Consider the following 27,235-nt stretch of genomic DNA (forward strand, 5'->3'; position numbering starts at 1 on the left):
GAGAAAGGAGCAGGCATAGGAAGGGTGCTCAGGTGCTCATGGGGAATGTGTGGAGCAGTAACAAGGACAAAGTGCTGAGAATCTGATCTCCCGGGGTTTTGTCCCGGCCCGATTATCACCAACTCTTTTGACTTTTGGATATGTCATGGCATATTTAGTAGGACTTAGGTTTTTTCAGTTGTGAAATGGGGGATTTGGGTGAGGATAGGATGTCTCTTAGAGCACGCCTGGTTCATGACAGACATTGGGTCAAGGATTATGTGTGCCTTACTCTTGATGCATACCACAGTTGCCACTGAGGCCTTAACATACATATAATGTGGTCATGCATGCCAGGTTGTCTTACCCAAAAAAAAAAAAGTTGGAAACCAAGGTCTTTGATAAGCAAATAGAACATTACCATACCTTAACACAAATGTAAAGTTTATATGTTCCAACTCAATGGCAGCTGGAGAGAAATATATCCTTTTATAAATACCTGATTGGAAAGTGGGTCTTCAGAAATGCCTGGAAAGATATTTGAAGTTGCTGAAGCATGAAGTATGGGCTCCATGAAGGGTTTGAACTCAGGACCCTGAGATCAAGACCTGAGCTGAGATCAAGAGTTAGATGCTTAACCAAATGAGCTAAACAGAGCTCCATCCAATTCTTAAGTGCTCTTCAGATGGGAGTCAAAACCTAAAGGAAAAGAGGATTAATGTGATCCAGTTCTCCAAAAATTTGTCATCATTGATATTATCCATCACTTTGCTCCATAAAGGCACAGTGAAAATCCTTTTAAAATTCAAGACCAGGGGCGCCTGGGTGGCACAGCGGTTGAGCATCTGCCTTTGGCTCAGGGCGTGATCCCGGCGTTGTGGGGTTGAGCCCCACATCAGGCTCCTCAGCTATAAGCCTGCTTCTTCCTCTCCCACTCCCCCTGCTTGTGTTCCCTCTCTCTCTGGCTGTCTCTATCTCTGTTGAATAAATAAATAAATAAATAAATAAATAAATAAATAAATAAATTTAAAAAAAAATTCAAGGCCAGGTTATAAAGCATTCAGTATAACTTTAGCTAATACCCTATCTATTTTGCATAGTTAAACATTATAAGGTTAAAAAACATACACCAGTATTTTAAAACTGTGTTTCATTGGTGTTAAGATTATGAGTAATTTCAATTTTTTTTTCATATTCACCTTAGTTTCAGGATATCTCAAAGTCAAATTTGACCTCAGTCATGGCAAGAATATGGAAAAGTTTGGCTTCATATTTTGTCTTTCACCTTTTCTTGAGGCTGATTTGTTACTAGGGTGTTATTATTTCAAATATACATTTCACTATGTGTTTCTTCATTGCCTTAGTGGCAAACATGGGGGAGATAAGAAGAAAAGGCATAAGGGCAATGAGGGAAGTGAATGATGTATTCAAAAAGGAGGAGAAGGACAGTAGGAAAGCAGGAAGGCAAGAAGAAATAGATAGGCAGACTCATTTGAAGAGAAACTCCTCTGAACCTGGTGTTCCAGTGCATTTGGAAACACATCTGTTTGGAAGGAGAGGAGCAAGTCATTTTTGGCAAAAAGGAAGGGAGCTTCATGGATGAGAACCACAGAATATGGGGTCAGAGGATGCTTCATGTTCTAAGTTATAAAATTTTCAACACAGTTTTTCATAATGTTTATTGAAGAGGCATGCTCAGATTTATCCAGAGTAACCATTCCAATCAAGAATTACAATATATTTTAATTTCAGATAAGGCAGAGTTTAAGAAACCCATAGGTTGGTATGCCTGGAACAGTTGTCTCCTAGAAATGTATCTTTCATTTACTGAAATGATTATGAATTAAGCCTAGGAGCTGCTTATTAACTAAATTTTGTGGTGCACCACATCAGTATTGCTTTATTCATTAAAAAAAAATTATCTGGGGGAGAGAAAAGTAAAAAAAATCAGATTTCCTACTATTATGTAAGTAATGAGTGCAAAACAGCTTGATTTGCAAGATGACAGGCTGTGGAAACTTTTCTAACACCTCTCACTTGTGTAATTTCCCCAAATCAATTTTACATAAAGATATGCAATCTGCCAATTAATATTAATATGCTCATTTGTGGGTGAGTTGAAATAACATGACACATCTGGGACTGGCCTCATTGACCCCTTTGGTAGTGGTGATTCATTAAGTGGTCACTTCTTGAGACAGCAATATCTGCTTGAACAGCTATTAACATTTTGAGACCTTACCTAGTTATTTATTGCTCTTGAATAGAAATCTTCATCATGGTTAGCTAAAGACAGGTTGTGTGTGTGTGTGTGTGTGTGTGTGTGTGTGTGTGTGTGTGAAGAGTAAAAATGGGATGACTTGAGCTGAAATAAATAAATTTGGAATTAGCTTATGTAAGAATGTAGGAAAGTTTGAATTGAGGGTAAGGCAGGTTTTCATTTGAATTGTTAAGGGCATTCTTGTATAGAGCTTAAAATCTACTCCACATTCACTCTGTTCAACACATTTTGGGCAACACACACCACATTCCAGGACTATTTTAGGCACTGGTACAATAATGCAGAGAACAAAAGAAAACAATCTCTGTTGTCTTAGAGACAGACAATAAACAGGTGAGACAGTAAATGAATAGAGTGCCTGGGCATGGGGATGTGTTGGGTAAAGAGGGGCAGAGTAAGACAGAGGTGACATGGGTACTTTAGATAGGGTAGTCAGGGTGGCATCACTGATAGGGGAAATCTGAGAAAGACCTAAGAAAGAGAGGGAATGAGTGATGCAGGTACCTGGGGAAGAAAATTCCAGAAAAAGCAGTAAGGGAGTAGCCCAGGGGGAGAGTGTGTTAGGCTTTTCTTGAGGAAGAGCAAGAAGGCCCAGCCTAGGTAGAGAAAAGTGTGTGTGTGTGTGTGTGTGTGTGTGTGTGTGTGTGTGGTGAGGGTGGGTGGGTGAAATGATGTGGAGGGGACTCTCCTAGGCCCTGGTAGACTACTGTAAGAACCTTGGCATTGTTCCTTTAGGCAGTTTTGAGAGGAGAATGGACAAATTCTGAGTTTTGTTTTTGGAGGGCCACTTTTATGTTGTGTGAAGAACAGCTCTGGAGGTCAAAGGAAAGACATACACAGAGCAAATAGAGAAAGCATTAAAATAAAAATTGGGGAAGGGTGGAGATAGGGAGCATGGATGGGTTTTGGATATATTTTAAGAGCAATGCCAAAGGATTTGCTGTTAGATTGGATGTGGGATATGAGATAAAAAGAGAAGACAAGGTAATTAGATAACTCCCAAATTTTTGCCTTTCTTTTTCCTTTCTCCTCTTAGGCTGCTGTATTAGAATTGGCATATAGGTAACTTTTCATGTTCTATTTGAGCATCATTTTCCTTGTGAAGTATCTTTTTTTTTTTATTATATTATGTTAGTCACCATACAGTACATCCCCGGATTCTGATGCAAAGTTCGATGATTCATTAGTTGCGTATAACACCCAGTGCACCATGCAATACATGCCCTCCTTGTGAAGTATCTTGATGATTTTTTTTAATACATTTCTACCCAACACAGGAATCCTCATTCACACACTCCTGATAGGTGTTCATTTAAGTATGTCCTTGACTGCGATAACCAGGTTTAAATGGAGTCTAGATTTTACCCATCTTTTAGCCTGTACCTTAACTCACCTCTTTTTCCCTTTTATTTTCACAATTATGAAGAATTTTTCACCTATGTGAAGAATTATTTTAGTAGCATTGAGTATTTGCCATATGTCAGGTAATTTATCTCATTCACATCTCCTAAAAACCTTAGGTAGTAGTCCTTACTGCCCCCATGTTATATAGGAGAAATCCACGGTTCACAGAGCCTTCCACCATATAGAGCTTTTAATTTTTTCTTTAAATCTTGTGTATGTGTGAATTATAATAGATACACAGAAAGTCATTCAAAAACATGAATAGTTTTTTCATAATATGATAGATTTATCACAACGTAAATGTCCATGGGACTGCCACACAGATCAAGTCAAGAGAAAGAACAGTACCCACACCACAGAGCCCCCATATCCTTCCCAGTCACTGTGCCTTTCCTCTTCCAAGGTTACCATTAGCCTGATATCACATAGTTACTTTATCATTTTAATTACACAAGCTCAGACCAGTAAGCACTAAAGTTCTGTACATTTATGTTTTAATATTTCCGTGGGTCACATCTTACAACATGAACTCTTTTGTGTTTGGTGTCTCTGCTGCAGCATTATATTTGTAAGGTTCACCCATGTTGTTGGATGTAGCTATGGTCCATTTATTTTCTGTGCTGCCTATTAGATATTTGTCCATTAACCATTAAAAGATGGTTGGGCTTTTCCCATTTTCAACTATTGTGAAAATGCTGCTCCAGACAAATATATGTATTTTGTTGCAAGCATGCACTAATTTCTGCTGGGCTTAAACCTAATAGTGGAATTGTCAAGTTGCAGGGAATGTGCATTTCCAGTTTTACTAAATGATGCCAGAAAGTTTGGCAATGGATTTGTACTAATTTACACTCTCCCACTAGCACTATAGGAGAATTCTATATGCACCAGATCTGTTTTTCATTTTAGATATTTTGTAAGAACACAGTAGTATCTCATTTTGATTTTAACTCTCATTTTCCTGACATTAATGAGGTTCAACACTTTTTTTTTTAATTTCTGTATTCTCTTTTCTCAAATACAAATTTAAATCCCTAGCAGCCTTTCTTTTAGATTGTTAGTATCGTTCTTATTGATTTTTAGGATATATTTTTGATTTTTTAATATATTATAAAATCAAGATCTTCAGTTATCATCTTCCATGCAGCTGATTGCCTTTTAATCTTTTAATAATGCCTTTTAATCAAGTTTATCAATATTTTCCTTTAGGGTAGAGCTTTTGAATCCTGTTAAGAAGTCAGACATTATTTCTTTATTAAGTGTTTGGTAGAATTAAATTATGAAGCCATCTGAGTTTTGAGTTTTCTTAAAGTATTTCTTGTGTCCATTTGGGTGAGTTGTATTTTTCTGTGATTTTTTTTTCTATTTCGTCTAAATTTTAAAATATATTGGCACAAATGTAATACTTTCACATAAGATCATTTTACTCTTTTTGGAATCTATATTGGTGTTCTCTGTTATTTCTGACATTGATTATTGATTCTTTCCCTCCTTTTTTCCTTGATCAGATTCTCAAGATATATTTAGGTTAGTTTTGTTCTTTATACACACACACACACACACACACACACACACACACACACACACAGAGTCTTGCCTTTTACTATCCCAAAAGTTTAGCTTTACTTCTCAAACCTTTTAGTCATTCCTCCCAGGACCGGAAAATGCCTTAATGGAAGGGGGGCTCTAAATGCCAGAATCAGCACTCCCCTTTATTCTATCTGGTAATTCTGCAGTTTCTTATTCACATCCCACTACTTTAACACACACACACACACAGTTGAAGTAATATAGTTATTTTCATGGGAATCACAATTATCGAGAGCTAAAGTTTAATTCTAAATCTGTGTATTCCAAAACTTGTTCACTTTCTGTCCTCTACCCTACACACTCAACCAATGCCAAGATCAAATCAATGATTACCTTATTATGTTATTATTTTTGCTATTACTTTATCTCCCAATGTATTCTTGTGATTCTGTGGGTGACGTAAGTCTTCTTTGGTAGGACCGCTCCCAAACCACTGAGCCCTACCCCACAGACACAGATGCAGAGCTGTACATACAGTAGTCAGTAACCTTTACTGAATAAAAATGGATCAAACTTAATAAAGGAGGAAATATTTTTACCAATTTTTTCTAGTCATGCAAGCCATTCAACTGTTTCACAACGTGGGTCTCCAATAGTCAACTGATTTTTGTATTGTGTGAACACTGCTGGAAAATCCAGAGTCTGAGGAAATCCTCCACACTGGACATTTGAAAATTGCTTCTATTCTAAATCCACAAGCATCCCCCAAAACCATCAATCAGTCTGAACAACCCCAAGTGAATAGAGAATGGGGGTTGGGGAGAGAGCCGCATTCTCCTCTGTGATGTTCTTTGTGTAAGTTGTGTGAATATTATGAGTAAAGGGCAGTCTTAAATGTCCTCCTTTTAATATACAGCTCCCCCCCCATATTATATCCTTTCTGACTAGGTTTCTAAGCTACAGCTTTGGCTTCTGATGATTATTCATATCATCATTATTCCAGACTAAAAGCCTTTAAGTAAATAACCAGGACTTGAAACATTGTAGAGGATAATTCTTACATAACACAAACTTCATTATATGGTTCTGTCATCCTCCCCTCCTTCCTCCAATCCCTTTTACTCTCATTTTTTTTGTCTACTTAGTAACATTATTTCTTGTGTACTTTTACACCATGTTCAGTATAAATGGTATAATTAGCAGTGGAAAATATTTTGTTGTCTTCCTGCATTTATTTATGTTCAAAGGATCATGTAAAGTTCTGCTACATTAAAATTTAATTCGAAAGAAAACGAGTTTTGTTCATTTCTCAATGTAATGCCCATTTCTGTTCAGCTTGTATGAATGATAAAATATTATCAGCCCATGTTTTTCTATTTGGTTTCTAGGCATTTGTGTAAACTAGTTAGGAAAAGCAAGTGTTGCTTTGTTAGGCATGTGTTCAAAGGAGTATTGTAGAGACATATTTTATTCTGGGCACCCTGTCACCATGTCGACAGGGCCCAATCCATTATTTAGCAGTTAATTTGTTAATCGATTGACCAATTGGTTCAGGGATTTTTTTTACTCTTAGATTACCAAAAAGAAAAAGAAAAGAAAGAAAAAAAGGAGAGAAGGAAACAACAACAAAAAAGCCTCCTCTGTAGGGTAAATTTAAGGAAATTGCATCAGAATCGAAAATGTACTGGTGTTTACAGACCTAGATTAAATCTGACACAGATTGGCAAACAATGAAAAAGGTTCTCTTGCTTGGAGCATAAACATCTTGAATCTCACCAGCCTGATGTTAAATCTCAGAAAATAAGTAAACTGAATTGCCCTTCTGGGGTGGATGTGGAGGCACTAGGAGGGAGGGAGATATACCCCTAGGTTTGCTGAAAGTAGTTTTTCTCACCAAGGTCAGGAAAAGGGCAGGATGGTTTCTACTTTTCTAAGTCCTCTTACAGATCTCAGTCCCCTCATCTTTCTCCCAGTCTGTAGCTTGGGAGTAGAAATGAGTGGGAAATGCACTACGAATATATATACACTGATACCAAGGGTGTCCATAGTATCTTAATAAGGGGGGAGGATTGTGAAATTCACAGTTAAAATTAATTTATGTGGGTAATCAGATGATTCTGTATACAAAGCAATAAATCAATTGATTGCAATTGCCATTAATGAATATTTTAATAAAGAAATATGAGTCAAGCCAATTAATTTTTATGTAGCAAGTTCATTTTTCTCTCTAGGTTAACTTGCATTTATTTTCAACTACATTTTTTCAAGTATGTATCAGGGCATGTGTGTATGTGTCTCTGTGTGTGTGTGTGTAAAAGATAATAGTATTCTTTTCTTCCCTCATTTATTTTTCCATCAATTCTTATTGATACATTGTGTCTTTTACATGCCATTTCTTCCTTGTCCACTTCGAGGGAATCTTATTTGTAAAATATATTACCTTTTCTCAAGATTGTGATTTCATATCATGCCAAAGATAAAATTTGAAACCTAACTACTTGAAAAAGACCTCACGTGTTCTGTTAACCCATGGCGCTGGTCCAGATAGTCACCTCTGCGCCGATTTGTTCTTCACCCTTTCTCTCTATAAAGACAGGGTGAGGCTGCCTGAGTCCACCTCCACATTCAGACTTATCCTCAATAATGCCAATAGGGGATGCCTGCAGAAAGCTTTCAGAAATACAAGAGTTCAGTACTTGCCTCCTCTCTCTTAAATCATGATTCACACAAGGGAACAGAATACTGAGTTTATGCTAAGTGGAAGCGCTCATTTACTCATTATTCCTTTGAGTTCTAAATATCCTCAGGGCTAAGAACAGCCCCTTCACCTGCAGTTGCACTACTAATCTTAGATAAGAATGGTGTGAGTAAATACTTTAGGAAGTATGACCCAGTATGGGAATGCAGGGCATCCTGTCCAAGAGAAAAGCAAAAAGCATGCTTAGCATAATCATCTAAGGGTGATGGGCAAGGCCTTTGTCACTTGAGCCCAAGAATGTCAGCAGCTTCCTCTCCAGAAACATTATTTGCTCTAGCTCTCAAATGCCATTTTTAAAATTGTATTCCTCTGTTCACTCTGTTCCTGTTTTCTAACGTGCAACTCTCCCCCTGACATCAGTTTGACCTCCCCCTCCCTCACTGCTCTGTAAACTCTTGTAGGAAGCCTCTCTGAAATGCTTCTCCTTTGTTATAGGCATTTCTAATATTGCCAGAATTATGCTGTAATTTGTTATTGTCTAAGTCTCTTGTCCCCTGTCTTTATCATTTGTTCTACAAAACCAAACTCAGGAGCTCTTTGAGGCTAGGGCTCCAACATTTTATCTGTCTAGATCCAGCCTCTCTGAATTCCTAGTATGTAGTAGAGACAAATGTCTGCTGAGAGAAATTACAAAGTTCAGAATTGTTTAAGGAATTCCCTTAAATCAGTAAAGAGTACATATATTGGCAAATGCCCTGTGACAAAAGTTGCCCTCTTGCAGCAAGTTCAGGATATCCATTTAAGTCCTATTCTTTTCTTGGTACTATTCAAATTTCTTTAGTTAACTTGCATTACCAAGTTGAAATAGCAAAGAAACAAACAATACTCTAGATTCTAGAGTCTAGAAAAGTGGTGATCGGAGGTGGCATTCATCATCATCTCCTAGAAGACTTATTAAATAAATAAAGCACAGGTTGCTAGGCCCAGCCCCAGAGATTCTCATTCTGTAACTTGAGGTTAGGGTCTGAGAATTTGCATTTCAGATGATGAAAGAGATGCTGATCCTGTCTGTCCCCAGACTCCTGTTGAGAATCACTGTTCTATAACACAACTAGCTGCAGCTTCCAGTTACAGGCAGACATTAGGGTTATGCCTGTGCCTCATTGCTAGGCAGAGTCTGGATGGATATTTTAATGTACTCTTCACACTCTGGTTTGGTGATGTTCCCAATCATTGTCCCATTTTGCTAGGGCATAGCAGGGTTGGAGTAGGCAAACAGCTAAAGTAGAGGGGTAGGGTCTATGTTTTGTTAACCTTTTGTAAGTTAAGTTCACAAAAGCTTCGTTTTCCTAGGCTTCTTCCCCCTAGGACTTCTTCCATCAAACCCAACCCACAAAGTTACAGCAGGACGACTCCTGGTGGCTCTTTTTGTAACAAAGGACATTATTCCCATGGACATACTGGATCGGTCCAGGAGTGAACATGGTTAAAACTAGAGTTGAATAATCTTTCTCTTGTGAGAGGATCTGAAATTGGCCTACAAGACTCCTTTATCCATGTGGCTTTATTTTGAATAGAGAAGATCAAACCATAGAGCTATTACCAGCCTTTTTCTATAGGTAGACTGGGATACAAACCAGACAGTCTAGGGCAAGAAAGGTGAGAAAGGCAAATGACAGCAGAGCAGATGTGAGAGGGGGCCAGAGAGTAATAGTAAAATCTCAGACCCTGGGCCTGGTGCATTCCTGGGACCCAACTCTGTGCCTACACTTGTGTCCCATGGTGCCTTCTGTGCATTTATAGTGTGTAATCAACCTTAATTTGGTTATTTTTCAATGAACATACTAAATAATACATCATCCCAGGACTTCCTTAATTCATAAATTAGAATATACAAGAATTAATTCTGATGTTTGGAAACCTGTGGAAAAAGTATCTGTCAATCTTTTTTTTTTTAATTGGTTATTTTGTGATAGGAGAACTCTGTGATGTTCATGAATTTTCTTCAGAATTTCTTAGGACTTTCTCATGATTCCATTGTCGGAATTTTTACAGCATAATAGATTACATGGAGTATGTCCAAATAAACAAATAATGTCTTATTCCTCACATTTCACTCTAAGAAAGAGTATTTTGACATAAAGTCTGTATTGAACTAGAGGAATAAAACATGAAAGGATTGGAGACAGTGTAATTCATTTAGAATAAGAACAGGAGAAAGAGGATTAAAGGTTGAAGGACTTGAAGAAGTTATCAATGGCATTTGAGGTAAGTGGGACTAGAGAGGTATATGGATACCAGCCTGAGTCTGCAACCCAATGATGGGTAGGTGCAACCCAATGATAGTCCATCTCCCAAAATTGCACTGGAATGGGTTTTCATAACTAAGAGACATGTCTTCTGCCCTGACCCATTCCATTTGATCTTAAAGACCTAGCTTCCTTCTTACTTTCTCCAAGAAATATTCCCTAATTTTCCCAGTTCAGTCTGATTATAATCTCAAATATCTGCAGTCATTACTGTGCATTTCTGCCATCAGGCTGGGAATCCTAGCCATTTCATAACATTTCCATTATTGTTTTCTGCTGGCATTTGGTGTTTTGTTTTAGAGTCACTTGTTAATTGTCTGTTCAATGAGTCAGCAAATACTTAAAAGTCAATGTCTCAGTATTTTACTACTATCATTGCAAACTTCACAGATACCCCCAACACAGAAGTACAAAAACTTTAATTATGGAAGAATTACAATGATGTAATCTTAGATTTGGTGTCAAAAGTTAAGTTAAGGTCATCCTCTATAACACTTTACCTCCAGATTCTTTATTCAATATTTACGTGCTCTTTATTGTAACCAGTTTGGTTGAATTAAGGGACATGGCTCCAAAATGCACCAGGATAATTTTATTGTTGGGTAGTTATTTTGAAAATCTGTTATTCTCAAAATACCCAAACTAGTAATAATTAGTTCTCTGAATTCTGAGCATTCTGAATTTAACTCTTACTGAGTGTATGTGTGTGTGTGTGTATTTAGATATGTATATAAATTATTAGGACAGAGTCCTAATAAACACATACACATGCACACACACACACACACACACAAGGATGGGGTAAATTTAGAGCATTATTTTCATATTAAATATATATAGGTATGTGTATATATAGGCATGCGTATATACATGTATATATACACTTACACATATATGTAGAGAGAGATGCATTACTTAGGGGAGTTTAAGTCAGATAGGCACACAGTATCTTACACAGACACACATTCTGTGTGTCTTGGATCACGTAATTTCACATGTCCCCCATATATAGATGATGCAGCAGAGCAAATACAATTATAATTACCTGCAATCAATACAACCAATTCCAAATGGTGAATACGATCTATGAAAAATGGTGATTTAGGATACTCCCACAAACCACAATTACAGAGACATAAAACCCTCCAGGGAAGAAACATTTATCCCAACAACCTGTTTATTACCACAGAAGAAACCTGAATTGAGTTTCATAAACTTTGCATCAAAATTGAGTCTCTTATCTAAAGTGAAAGGAAAACAGTAGTTAATCCTTATTTAGCCTCAGCTCCTGGGAAGTCAGAATTACAATGGCGGTTTTCAGCTGGGCAAACTGAGCCCCACAGAGTACAGCCATTACCCTAATGCCATGTTGAGCCAAGAATTGACCTCCTTCTTGACCTGGGCCCTTGACTTTTCCTCTAGGGCAAATGGAGAGTCTGCCAGACATCATTAAGCATGATTTCTTCTTCTAACAGTCTTTCGATCTAAGCTGTATTTTACTTAGAATCCACACACAGGGGAAAGCAGCGGCTCAGTGCCCCACTAGAAATGAGCAATAACATTCAAACGAAAATTGGAAGCTGAAGATCTAATCATTAACAACAGATGGTTCAACTTGAATCCGATAAACAAGTTTTGTTGTTTGCTTTCGTTTCCCTCTTCATGTACTTGAACTTAGTGCGAGCGTGCTTGCATGTAAAAGTGCTGGTCCCTAAGTCAGCAGCATGGATGGCTCACCTGGTGGAAAGAAAGCTTTTATGGCCAATTTGGAATCTTTTCAACTTGAAACACACTTGATAGTCTGATGTTGAAAGCATGTCCAAGTCTGTAGCATGACTGTCCTATTTGTTTTCTTTGTGAGAATTTAGCGACTATAGTGTCATTTAATGTGCTCCAACAAAGCCTTTTCATCTGGTCATATTGCTGTTCTTTGTCTGGTCTTTAGCCAGGGCACTTGCCTTCCTAAAATCACAAACCCAAAGGGTATTTGTTATGCCTGCCTTAAATCCTCCTCCTCTTTGTGTTCTGTTTTAAAGAACTAGAGGATAGGATATGAAAAACACCACACCGGAGAATATAATGAGCACTGGGTGTCTCTATCAGAAAGCTTCATAGGCATAATAAGCATGCACATGTGCTCCCCCAGTTGTAGGTCCTGAGAAGCAGATAATCAAGCTTTAGATTTTTCTCCATTGTCTGTAGTGGGTATATATTGAATACCTTGCCAGGGAAATATCCTTCAAAGCATGTAGATAAATAGTTTCAATGTTATTTTATGTGTAATCCATTACTGTATCCTTAACCTCCAAATGAGTGGAGGTAGGTTGCAGAAACAGTACAGTTTATTTTAAAAAATGTAACTTATTATTAACTAATCATCACACAAAAGTCCAGAAGACCATGAAGAACAATTTTTCATCAGACTTTCCACAACAACCATAGGGGAGAACTCAGCAGAGGAACGTCTCACTTTATTTAGATGAGCTCACCTCTTACTCTCTTTAGCTTGAGGAAGGTGATCTGATCCCCTTTATAAATCTTCCAGTTGCTCACTGGTCATGCACCCAGAGCCCCTTATGATACCTGTTTTCATTATGGAGTCTTTCTCAATTCATTGCTGATGCAGAGGACATGGGATTTTTCAAACTCCTGTGTTGGCATGTCTCTTTTCTTTCATGGACTTTAGCCCTAATTGTCAAGCATTTATTTACAGAAAGATTTTCTTTCTATAAAGCCATGAAGGTACATGAAGCAGAAGAAAAATGAAATCTGAAACTGTTTCTATCTAGCCTCATGGTCATAACAAATATGAAATAACTTATTTTGCATTGCCAGAGCTAATCTCAGTATAATGTTTCCGTTGTATTACTCAAAGGCTGTGCAGTTGTTGTTGCCGTCTTCTTCTTTTATTTTAGCTTCAGTCACATTCCAGAGGAGTAAATTCTGCAAGCAACAGACTGGGTGGAGATCTTCATCATACATATATCCATAAAAGACCTCTATTCAGATATATAGGTATAATTTATCTATATTATAATATCATAATATTATACATTATATGTATGTGTGAGAGAGAGAAAGAGAGAGAGGGATCAAGATCTTCAAATTAGCAAGGAAATGACAATCCAGTCAAAAGTATGCAAAAGACATGAAGAGGTGTTGGACAAAAAAAAATAAATAATAATAACAGTACTCAAAAATCCAATAAGTAAGTGAAAGAAGTCACTAGGGAAATCCATTTTAAAACTATATTTATGAAAGGACTAAAATTAAAGACTGACCACATCAAGGGTTGACAAGGATGTGGAGTAAATGGAAACTGTCGACATTGCTAGTGTATCGATTGAACAAACACTTTGGAAGATTGGTAATATCTACCAAAGCTAAATACATGCCTCCTTTTATCCCATTTCTAGGAGTCTTGTTTCTAGGTATATTTCATTTTTATATATTTGTATTTTAGGTATCCTTACCCATTTCTGGATATACTTCTAGGTATAGTTCAAGGAGAAGTTAGATTTTCTAATGCCTTCCTTTCAGGAATTATGTGAAAAGTACAGTGTCAGTGCCTGTAAAGTCCTAGAATGAGACATTCTTGGAGCTCTGGTTTTAAAGAAAGAATAATGCAGGTCACTGGGTAATATGGGGAAAGGAAGAAGAGAACTGATTTGGACAGAAGCCTCATCTAATCTGAATAATCAAGTGGGACTCAGGCTTTGATGTGGGAAGGTGGAAATAGTAATCATTCTCGTCCACTGTCAAAAGCCAAGGGCACAATTGTTTGGCAGTTGTGGAAAGTACATACCCAGAAGATCTGGGTAGTTCTCATTATCAGAAAGATTTCTTAGCCCTGTGCAGGGAAGTACACCAAAATTAAGGTCCATCAACAAAGAGAAGAAATTAAGAAAAATAACACAGGTTATTTGAATGTCAGGATGTGTTAGCTTCAGGGACAGGCTTTGACTGTACGAAGTTGCTAGTACAGGTACTGGGTCACAGGTAGAAGCTTCTGAGAAGGTACAATATTTAGCCAGATGGTCATTTGGGCATCCATGGGAGGGAGTCCACCCGAGACTTTCTAGAACCGAGGAGTAGAAATTGCAGACTACCATCCCCACTCTCACTAATGGGGAAGAAAAGTTTATCACATCTAGCTGGACTGAGTTCTTCTATTTAGTTTGACAATCAGGCAATGCTCATATAGTAGATGGTAGGCTTTTAGTTGGCACACTTGGCAGGGAAAGCAGGGACAGTCAGGAGCTGACCCTGAGGAAAAAGTCTTTTCTTTATCTCCATGCAGAGTTAATACAGTAGATTAAAAGTATCTCCTAAGAGTTGGTCTGCTTTTTTATTTACTGGTCATATGCAACTCCAGTTGATTGGCTTGAATGCACTGATCTTTGTTGAGCTGGATTAAATTATCATCCAGTACTGTTGAACCATCTCATAAGTCTCTGATGATGTCTATATATGTCACTGATATCACTGATTCAGTTTAACTCAACTTGAGAACACAAACTAGAATACCTTCAATGGTAGAGGGACTCAATGGTTAGAACCATTTACAGTTATTTATATTTCTATTTATTATTATTCTTGGAGTAAATTGTGTGTTACCAAGGATACTTAAGGTTAACAGCTATACTTAAAAATATATATATATTTTTGAAAAAGCTATACCAGCTTGAGGTTTGCCATACTAGTCAATCACTTGTTGAGCTATTAGTTATCAATAATCAAAAACAAGAGAAACTTGACTGGGAGATTCCCAGAGGGCTTTTTTTTTTGTTTTATCATTGTCTTTTTTCTTTTATTTCTTAGTAACAATCAAGGTGTCTAGCTTCAATTTTCAATAATGATAAATTTTATGCTTTTGAGCAATAATCAAATATTGCACACTTAAACATTGGTGGCTAAAGTTTAGTGATTCGTTAAAATCACTCCTTTTTTTCCCATTTTTTTTGTAGGTATTTGGATAATCTTAATGCTAAATTTTGAGTGCCTTGAGGAAAGGAGGCAAGTCATTTGCATAGTTTTACTTCTAACTCCAACATGTTGACTGAAACATCAAAGTTTTTCAAGGGTAATGAAAAGAATAACTACATTATTGTTTCCAACTCTTCCTGCTGCCTTCAAGCAAGAAGATTGTGTATTTCTGCTTGCATTACTTTCACTGCACTTGTAATGCTGAGACTGGCCATAAATCTAGCTTTGGCCAATAAAATGTGGACAGACATGACATATATCATACCTGAGCAGAAGCTCTGAGAGACACTGTGGGGTTTCACTAACTCCCATCCTGAAAGGAACCACTCAGAGTCAAACAAGATCCCAAGCAGCCTAAAGTAAGAGATCTGCTGTGCTGTTGTGTAACTTGAGCAGAATATAGATCTTTGCTGTTGAAAGCCACTAGGATTTTACAGAGCTGATGAATATACTCAATTATCAATTGAATGGGCAGGTGAAGTGTGTCACCGGTTGAATGCTTACAAGCTTAACCAAAGTTGTGTTTATCTGCAGTATAAGAAACTGATTAGGCAATTGAATAGACATGTCCTACTTGCAGCAAATTCAGGAGAGGATCTTTCTTACCCAAGTGAACAAAGCTTATGACCCAACATCAAGAACTGGGTCAACTTTCCAGGGCTTAGAATACAGAGCAGGTTTGCACAAAGAAGGGAAGAAAAGGAATAGGACCTATGTTAATTCTGTCAACTAGGAAGTTTATGTTTAGGGTTTGGTTATTACTGGGTAAGAGACTGTGCAGTATGCTATGAAAATTTGTAAGTTTTTCTTATTTCGCAGTTGATTTCTTGGTTGACATAGTTTGTTGTGTGTCATAGCTTCTTAGCAAAGTTGCTCTACAAAAGCATTACCCACTCCCCTGCCATTTTGCTTCAACCACACTGATAAGCTTTTCATTTCAGCCTGATTTACTGTTGACAGTGGTAGTTCCATTGAAATTCCTGGAGAGGGCGCCTGGGTGACTCAGCCGTTAAGCATCTGCCTTCGGCTCAGGTCCTGATCCCAGAGTTCTGGGATCAAGCCCCGCATAAGGCTCCCTGGTCGGTGGGAAGCCTGCTTCTGCCTCTCACACTCCCCTTGCATGTGTTCCTTCTCTCGCTGTCTTTCTCTGTCAAATAAGTAAATAAAATCTTTAAAAAAAAAAAAAAAAGAAAGAAATTCCTGGAGAGAAATTTGGGTCTTTATAGATGGAATGCTTTGGTCGGCAAGTAACAAAAAGCTCAATTCAACAAAGCATTAAAATTAAGTGCTATATAAGTTTATGAAGCCGAATGACTAAAGTCAGGTAGGGTCAATATTTTTCTTTTCTTTCATGTTTTCAGTTCTGCTGCATTTGTGCATGTGTTCTAGACTGAAACTTGTTTTCATCATGTTTATCTTTTTTAATGGCATTAAACAAGGACTAGGACAATATTTCTTATATGAAATTGAAAAGAAAAAGAAAATGCTACCCTCAAATTTTGGGATAGAGTTCTCCCTCATCTAACTGGTATAATTTTGGTCAGCATTTTTCTCTTAGTCTCATGCATGGGAACACCATACACTAATTAGCTTAAGCCTGGATGCCTGACCCTGTTATTGAGGGATGGGATTGTGGTCAGCTTCTCCTGAAATGATGGGCTATGTAAATTATCAAACATTATTGGGGATTAGGTTGGTGTAGGAGATGGAGTCATGGATGCTGAGTCCATGGGTCCATTCCACTGGTATAGAGCCTAAATGCTGGGGTGTGGAAAATCAAATGAGTGTAGTAATAATTTTTACTTTCTTCCTCTGAAGTTCTTTTGTTTGCCTTTAGAATTACACATTCATAAATCAACACTCAATTCATCTCTTTACTGCCCCTTAGTACAGTACATTTTCATACCTTTGTGTTTGTATTATTGCCTCTGCCAGAGATGACTTTCTGTAACACATCTACTTATTGAAGTTCTACATATCCCTCAAGACCTAGTTATCTCCTCCTTGGAATTGGTCCCGATCAGTTTGGACCACAGTTATCTCATCTTCCTATGACCTGTATAGTACTTGTCAAACAACTAATTAATTAATTAATTATATACTAGCTTATGACATTATCAGTACCTGACTTTGCTGTTGCTTACCATTTCGTTAATCTTTGTGTTCTATGCCTTGCATTTCACATTTTATTATGATTTGACTTCTAAAGGAAGAGACCATGTCTTTTTCATTTCATATAGTTTTTAATAATCCTCCACTAAACACAAATTGATTGCATAGTAAACTGATATATAATTTGTTTTCTCAGTAAATATTGAATGGTAGAACTATTAACTTTTTTTTTGTGGGATAACAAATATTGCTTTCAAAATTATATTAACACTACAACTTATATAAGTGCAAATTTACTTTACCTATATATAAGCAAACCTTTTTTACCAGCCTGGACAAACAATTGGAAAGTGAAAATGATTATCCTTCATCGCCTAAGATGATTTGAACCAGAAATGGCGGTTTATAGGAAGGCCTTCTCCTTGTACAAAAGGATTCATTTTAAGATTTACTCAAGTCTGGTTATTTCTACAATACAGGTTTAGTTTGAATCAAGTATAATAGACCAGGATTTGGGGACTGAATTTGAAGAGTATCAGGATATCTCTTACTGAGATTTGTCCCCTAGCCCTGTTCCCATGGATCACAACTGACTCCTAGAGATGCCTGGAATGAAAACAAAAAAAGAGATTACTTTTTTTTTTTCCTGGTAATACATGAAGCAAGAATTCACAACTTGGACTCCATTAATTCATTCATCAAATATGTATTGAGCATCTGATTACTCATTTTCTAATTTAAAATAAGCAAGCTATATTCTAAATGTAAGTTTCTGTCTAGCTTCAAGTCATGCTGTTTCCCAAGTTCATACAGGGATGCAATATCAAGAACAGAACTTGAATTTCAGATTTTTTAATTAATGGTTTTATACACACTGCCTCTGTGGACCACCCTTCCCCCCTTCCCTGGGTCCTCACAAGTTTCCCAGATTTCCTGAAGACTTGGGATTTGATTGTTCATGACATGATGGCTGGTGAGAAATGGCCTGGGTCTGTGGCCATGAAGGCAAGGTTTGTGCCCCATCTGCCTTTCCTCTCCACTATGTATGCTTATTGAATGGAGATGCTTACCTGTTTTCATTAGCTAATGTGCTTCTGGCAGTGCTCATCCCACAGACTGACAGAAAGGCTGCCATTCTTGTCCTAACTCCCCTGACCTGCCTATTAACATATCCTTCCCCATACCCAAATGTTCTAGGCACTCTTTGAATCCAGTGACCCACTGTGGGAGGACTCTGTAGTTGTTTCCAGTATTAATTTGATATAATTGATCTTGGAAAAGGCAATTAGGCACTATAAATTATTCTTTTTCAATTAAATATTTAACCACAACAGAAACAAAGAAGAACCTAAATGCATTAATTTAAAATCTTTCTCCATGCAGAAAGCCAAAAGAAATGTGGGATTATTTTTCCTAGAAGTAAGAAATTATCTGTAAAGAATGCAATAAAATTAAGAAATATTTTAACTTAATTTGTCAACAAAACTATAGATATGACTGTATTCCTCTGTTACAAATCAATTATAGTAATAGTGAAACTTTATACAAGTTTACTTTTATTTGATTAGTTGCATCAGTATGTGCTGTTAATTGTTAATGCATCAAACTATAAATGATGAAATAAGGTTAAACGGCAGTTCTCAAAACATGTGTATTTTACACTGTGGGGGAAAATCACAGCAAAATATCATAAATAATGTAAATGATGATCTAAAATGTTAGGTCTGTTAGAAATCATTTTTGGATGAGGAGAGTGGAATAAAAAAATAATTATTCCAGAAGAGTTCTCCCCTTCCCCCCAGTTAACAGGCATTTACATCATAGAAAGCTCCCAAGCAGTAATTAATTTACCCCCAACTTTCTTTCTTTCTTTCTTTTTTTTTTTTTTTTTTTTTTTTTAATAAGGATCCTGATGCCTCCAAGGAGTGAAGAGATTTGCTCAAGGCCAGCCTCAGACCTAGTTTATTAGAGAAGTAGAATTAGAACCTTGATTTTATGAAGTCTCAGACAAAGCAGAGCTCTCCGACTTCATAATGCTTCCTTCCATTCTCCAGTAATGATTATGAAACATACATTTCTCTTTGATTCTCAGAATTTCCCCCTATGGCTAACACAATTTACTTGATATGTGAGAACATAGCACAAAATAAAAGTTGCATTGAGTCACAGGGAAATAAAAATCTTACCCTATTTTGTGCTACTAAGTACAGCTGATACTTTGGATGCTGAAGGGCAATAATTTAAACAAAATTGACACTGTGCTGGTTTTATGGATTTCTAATGCATTTCATCTTGGGTGCATTGGACATATTGCTGCCTTGGCTTCTGCTGCATCTAATACTAAGGTTTGGAAATTTATACAAATGAAAAACTGCAGGCTTTCTTTTTGAAAAGGCAGGCAGACACAAATACTGTTTGGTTTTTGTTTTTGTTTTTGTTTTTTAAGGTTTTTTTTGTTTTATTTTGTTTTGTAGTTTTTTCCCTCCCATATTTAACTTGGTTACTTAGTAAAAAATACACACTTCAGGAGGAAAAGAACAGCACGTGGTTAAAAAATTGATTTAATATCCTCTTAGTCTTTATTTTATAGTTTATCAAGTGATTTATTTTCTTAATTTTTGACATTTTGATTAAATTGTTCTCTCCGTATTTGTAAACTTATAAAATTGGCCTGTTTTTTAGTGGAACTTCAGATCTAAGTTCAGTGAAATGTCATATCTAGAAAAAACCACAAAAAACAAAGCAAACAACAACAAAACAAACCCACAGCCCCTAAAACAAGACAAAAAGAATAAAAACTCTATAGTACAACATAAATGAAGTAAAAGAGGAATGTAGAGCTTTATTCAGGTTTTCTTGGATCCCTTGAATATCTTGCCCACTGGATATTGCTGCCATATTTTCTTTTAAGTAGAAAACAAGAAAATGACCCTGTTTTCCCCTTGGCAGGTTGGTGTAGAGAAGGAGGTAAATAAATGCACGTATATCTTTCCATGACTGTCCCTGTCTCTGTTTATCTCTCTTCTTGCTGTTATCATTTCTCCTCTTCTAGAAAACTTTATATTTTCCTTAGAACATGCAGTGCGGAAGTGTGTCTATCTTTGGAATTTTCTGAACAAAGAAAATGACCACATTTTAGAGATCGCAAACCAGATCATGTGGTCTAACTACAGATTTGTTTTTCGTAATTTGTGGATCTGTTGACATTAAAATTCCCTCAGGCATATAAACATTGAGAGTTAGACTATTAATGACCCGCGTATATTGGAAGAAATAAAAATGTATTCCTGTAATGTAAGTGTTTCATCAGTCGTGTGGTTGTTTAGGCTCCCATGGCAGGAGCATCCCAAAATAGACATGAAGTGATCTTGGATCCAGGCTTAGGTAAATATGCTTCTGCTTCTAGTGGATATGCACAGTGCCTCCTAGCAAGGTCTCATCTTTATTTTTGTCTATAATTCTCTGTCATCTTTTGTTACTTTTGATATTTAGAAGCTAATGTAAATTTTTTTAAAAATTTTATTTATTTATTCGACAGAGATAGAGACAGCCAGTGAGAGAGGGAACACAAGCAGGGGGAGTGGGAGAGGAAGAAGCAGGCTCATAGCGGAGAAGCCTGATGTGGGTCTCGATCCCTTAACGCTGGGATCATGCCCTGAGCTGAAGGCAGACGCTTAACCGCTGTGCCACCCAGGCGCCCCGTAAATTTTAATTATAATGCTTACTGTCACGATTCATTTAATTATTTATAAAATAGTGGTCTCCCATAGTTATTTTGATACCTTGTAGGAAAAAATGGGTCAGAATATTTTAAACTGGGATTGGCTAAGGAAAATCTGAGTTGTATAGTCGCTAATTTTATGTATCCAAAAGTGGATATTAGTTCCACCAAAGATTTGAGAATCATAAGTGAGTAAAAACAAATAAAGGTAGTTGGAATAAAGAGAAATAAATATACACAATGACACAATGTTTTCAGAGAAGGTGGTCACATTTGACTGTAAGCTTCCGTGCAGTTCAATTAAAAAGACAATAGGCACAGTATATATGATGTAGACTTATTTGTTGAATTGATGGGATTGCTGATTCATGAATCATGGTTCAAATATTTGCAACATTGTAACAAAAATAAAAGAATTGGATCAAATAGCTTTGTATGGTGCATTCCTTGATCTGTCCTCATTACGTTCTGAATGTAATACTGAGTTTAGGAGACCAGTACTGCATCTGGAAAGGCCATTTGTTGCATTAAAAATGAGATAAATAGCTAAAATCAAAGACTTCTTAGAAACCCAAGTATTTATTTAAGTACCTAAAAATATATCTTCTTAGAATAATTTTAAAAATGTTTTCAGAACGTAAAAATAAGCAATTTAAAAATAAAATATTATAACCAATAAAAATTGCAAATAGATTTTTTTTCACTTATTGTGTCTTAATTCTCAAACGGATTGAGTATTTCGATTGAATTGACCTATCAAGGACATTTCAAAGAGCTAATATTTCTCTGTAGTTAGGCAGAACTTACTTGAAGGTGATCACCCCGTTTTTCTGATGTTGTATTATTATAACAGGCTTTCTTTCTTTGAGCATTATAATTTTTTGGGAGGGTGACCTGTAAACTTTCAGATTAACTTGGAAGAGAAGAAAAACAAAGAACCTGACACAGCAAAAAGTTAGCTCTTAGGGGAGACATCTAAGGTTTTCTTCATTTTCTGATCTCTTTTGCTCTTAAAAAAAATAAGTTCTGGAGCAATACCATGCACCTGAAAACTCAGAGATTGGTAAATTCTCCTATGGTTATGTTTTGGTTTCAACTTGTTCATTAACCAGCCTGACATATGTAGGTAATCACCAATTATCTGTCTCCTTGGGAAATATTCTCATAATCTTGGAATCTTCATTTCCATATTTGTAAATGTAGGATTTAGAGAAGAAACTAAATTTCCTTCCAACATTAGTATCTGAGTTATTCAATAGAATAAATGTGGCGGTAAAAGTAGAATCTGGCATCAAAGTATGTGATCATAGCCTGTTTGGACAGATCCGTATTCTAGAAATTGGGAACCCTTCATTTGTAGTTGTGGTATTTAAGAACACCTCAAGGAGAGTTCGAGTTTATTTTCCTTATGTTTAGTGTAACAAAGAATCCAAATGAATTGAATGGTAAACATTTTAAGGGGCATTTTTGAATGACTGCTTTATCAAGAATTTGTAAACTAATTATATACATGTCCTTTTTAGCTTTCCTATTCAATTAGTAAATACTTATTGAGGAAGTAGACTGCTCAAAGCTCTCTGCTTAGTGGTAGTGACAGAAGAGTCTGCCCTCCATGAGTTTGCATGATAGTAGGGTACATGGTCTTTTAACAAATAATTACTTTATTGATTATTTAATTATAGTTGGGGTAATGAAAAGAAAATGCAGAGTTATGAAAATGAATAACAGAGGAGTATGATAAAGTCTGGGGGTTAGAGATAGGTTCTTAGGGAAATGATAGTAAAGCAGAGTAGTAGAACGCAGCTCTTCAAGGGAGGTCCTTTCAAAAGCAGTTGTGTTATTCTCCGCTAGTGTTGCAAGAGGCGCTGCTATTTTACTGTAGTTGGGGTGGGGGATGGGTGGCAGTGGGCAAGAATCAGTTGCAAACTACTTCCCCAGATCTTCTCCCAGATGCTTCCTTTCCAGCCCAGAAGAGAAGAGAAGAGAGAGAGAGAGAAAGAAATTGCTGTATATTTTATCATTCATCAGACTTTCAGCTCCTTGATGATAGAATTGTGCTCTGAACGCACATCAAGCCCTCCCTAAAATGTTTGTTTCAGAGCCTTGCACATAAAAGGTGCTCATTTAATGACTATTGAGTGAATGAATCTTCCTATAGATTTTGGGCAAGCCTGTCTTCTAAATCATACAAGACAGGAATATCAGAGTCCCAAGAAACATGAGAATAGAAGTTTATGTTGTTGGTATCATTTAAACATTGGTTGTGGAGAATGGGGTAATGTGTTAAATTCTCTTTGAAAGATGATTATTATCTCATTCATCTAGGTTTGATAATTTATTATGTGCTATAGCTTATTTTGTTATGTACATCTGATTGCTCCATGTGCATTTGGTCTCTCCAACTAGATTACATGTCTTTCAAGTTCAGGGATCACATCTACCATCATTGCATTCAGCACAGGACCAACTCCTTACACATCTCTTGATCTGTAGGTGTGGGGATGCTGAGGAGGTGACCTGAATATAATAGTTGAGTCTTCTTATTTCTCAGTTTTTGCACTACTTTCTTTTTTTGATCACATAAGATAAATGAATTATCAGTCAGTTGCTATGTCTTTGTAACAATCCTGAAAATGATGGAGTTGTGTGTGTCCTGGATGTTCATTTGCTAGTTTAAAATCAGGAAGCTCTCAGTTGCAGATGTCATGAATATGTATGAGTGGTCCAACTGTTGCTCCTTCCTCCCTTCCTGCCTGGTGGGTGACTCCTTCTGAGAGTACTACATCTGCCTTCCAAAGGCTTTTGTGGAGTAGATAGGGAGAGGGAAGGAGTGCTCTGTTATTTTGCATTGTCAGGTAGCAGGATATTTTTTTTTCTAATGAATCTTAGGAAAATAGCAGTCTTTATCTTTCTGTCTGTCTGCCTTTCCTTTTTTTTCCCCCCAACTCCTCTCTCCACCCTTACATAAGCATAGACTGCCTCTCTTCTCTTTTTTCAAAAAGCAAAAGTATGAGAACGGGAGGCAGGAATTTGCAGTGGCAGATTTTTGAAAGAATACATGTCTCTGCTTTCTTTCTTTCTATACTCCAAAGACATCCCACATACACAGATGTGACAACTTTTTTTTTTTCTAAAGCTAATTTGAGCGAATGCCTGTCTGGCAACTTACTCTTGGAATAGTTACACTTGCCCAAACTGAAGTTCTGCCTTTATGGAGGTGACACTGACGGCATGTTATTACTGCACACTCAGAGCAGAGACACTAGGAGAAGGAAAAAGAAAAGACATGAAAATGAAGTACATGTGGCTGTGTTTTTGAGAATCTTTGTTAATGGGACTAGAATAGAGGTGTTTGCCTAAAAGTAACTCTGCTTTTGTAAAAACTTGCTATCTGGGAGGCATCTGGAATTGCTGAACTTCTTTGATTTCCTTAATAAAGACTTTTCTCAAATACAGCAAAAGAAGGGAGCAAATATAGGGGTTTCTGCTAAAGATTTTGATGTGGGGGAGTTGGGAGAGGGAAGTGGTTCCTACTGCCAAATTTATTCCTAAATTTTATCTTTTTCACTTAATGTATAATTATTTGTATCTAATTTGTCAGATTGTTTTTTTTTTTTTCAAAATAGCTGTTGGGCAATTGAACTCATGCTATATTGGGTGATAGATAAAGTTTTCGCCAAACTGAGGAAGGCAGGTGAAAGCATTTGTGGATGGAGGAGAAAGCAAGCTCTCCTTTTTCTGGACTGTGTGTTCCAATTTCATGTCATTCACTGGATGACTACATTCCTTTCTTCCTTCCTATCCCTTTTCTTCCTTTATCTCCCTTTCTTTCCTTTATCTTCTTGTGTGTATCCTTTAATCAATGCAGCTTATATTTATATTTCTACTTATTTAAGGCGTTGGGGGATATGGGGAATGCATAATGTATTTGTGGGGAACGTAAAGAAGATTATATGCCGCTCTTGCCCTCAGGAGTTTGCTGGTATTTGGGAAGACATGATATATATGCATGAAATGTTGAATATAGATTCAAGATTTGAATGGCAATATAGGAATATAAATCAGATGAACAATAAGTACTATCAGCTCTTAGTTGGGAGATCAGTGCAGACTGGATGGTCAGAAAAAGCTCTGTTAAGTTCTTTCACCCTTCTGGAACACACAATGCTCACATACACTTTCAGGTTTTATCAGATTAGTTACTATATAGTGCCTTGCCTGTTTATCTTCCCAAATGTTTCCCAAATATTACTCAGCCCTTGAAGTTCTGATTAAATTTTATCTTCTTTATGCGTTAGTCTTTAGTCTTTGCCGCTCACCAGCATCTCCCCTTTTTCTGAACTCCTCTATATCCACAAATACCACCACACGCCAACCAGTGGACAGCACATTATCTAAGTTATACTTTGTTTTGTGTGTCTAAATTTAGTCTCACCTTTCTCTCAAAATTTCTGTTGTTTTGAAAAAAGGGCTTCATTTTGTGCTTCATATAGAGCTTGTTGCACCAAACACATCATCTGATATACGCTGTTGTTCAGTAAGTATTTACTGAGTTGATTTATAGCCTAGAGACCTTGAACAAATTCCTCTTTTTGACGTATCTCACATCTCTTCCAGATCTATCATCCAGTGTGACTTTGTTTCTGTGACTTGAAACCAAATCATTCTTACAAATATTTGAGGAACATTTCCTCATTTGGAATGATCACATTAGGGATGAAGACAAGTTCTCATGGAGTTTAATGCCCAACAGAAGTGGACAGTGCTCACAGCAGCAGAGCTGCCACACAGTATACACTTTCAGGAGTAACTACTTTTGCGACATGTGGGACCACCTCAACTCTCTGAGGAGATTGTGCCTTTAAGATTTATTTTTTATTATTTTATTTTAAAGCCACTTTAAAAGCCATTCAGTAGAGGGCATGACAAGACGATGTTGATGTTTCTCTAGGCTCTGTCATTCTAGAATTCTAAATATCAACATACATACACATTCATATACGCAAACACATTGGATTCAATGAGAGGTGACTGAGTTCAACTTTTCCTTACTGACACCCTGTCTTTCAGCACCCCAGGTTTTTCCTTCTCTGTGTCTCATGGGCTCAAGCTCTGTTTGGCAAAGGAACCAGCCCAATTGTGATCCCTGGGAGAGTATCTAAAATGACAGTTGCTGAAAGGTTACAGCAAAATCTATTAGAAAAGAAAAGTTTAGGGAAATCAGGTGAGCTCATAGAAGAAAATAAGGAAAGATTGGCTCCCTTTTGGGATTAGGTCTAATTAAGGTGAGCAAGCAGCTGGGCCTGTTTGGAATAACAATTGTGCTAGCATGTCACTTTTTTCTGCTTAGTTGAAATTTATATAGTTTGGGAATGGTGGATATAAGAAAATTAGAGCTCATTTAGAATCTGTTGAAAGGACAGTGTGCCTTCATTATTAGTTTTGCATCTGAATTTTCCTGGGGCAGTGCTCTCTCTGTTATAGGTAATGGGTTTTTCCCCAGATGTAATTGGATGAGTTTAATTTTTTCTTTCATTACCTGTCGAGGAGGCCTATGCCCCTACTTCCCTTTGTGTTTTATTAGGACTGTAACCCCTATTTAAATAAAGGCTTTGATTGTGCTTATATATGTTCAATCAGCACTTTCTGATTGAATAGTTCTGGTCACACAAGGCTCTTGCCTAGCATTTTTTACTAATTACATTTTCGCCCTGGCTGGGTATGGGAAAACCTCTGATGGTATTTGTTTGCTGCTTTTGATTATGCTGGTGATTTGGTCTATCTATGGTAGCACAAGGCTGGGAAAATATATCTTCAGACTATAATCTTACTGCTCTTAAAGGGTAACTTGATTTGATGTTTTTTTTTCTTTCTTTCTTTCTAATTGAAGGGCTAGAAAGCCTAGTCCTATGCTGGTAAATGCTTAGAAAGCCATTCTATAAAAAGTAAAAAACAAAAAACATCTTGGATTTGTAGCTTTACTGATTTCCATGGTGTAAATACTTCACCCTTGGGTAATTTCAATATGACATGATTGAATATGGAATTAGGAAGAGATACATGCAGTCCAGTCTTCGAGAGCTGGTGCATGTGGCTCCTGCACACATTGAAAAGTCTTAGTCACATTTCTGCCATTGAGGCCATGTACTTCAGCATCTTCACATTACAGTTAAGATGGATACTTGTTGTTAAGCTCATTTAATTAGAGTGTGATT

The sequence above is a fragment of the Ailuropoda melanoleuca genome, chromosome 14, assembly GCF_002007445.2.
Source record: "Ailuropoda melanoleuca isolate Jingjing chromosome 14, ASM200744v2, whole genome shotgun sequence".
NCBI lineage: Eukaryota > Metazoa > Chordata > Mammalia > Carnivora > Ursidae > Ailuropoda > Ailuropoda melanoleuca.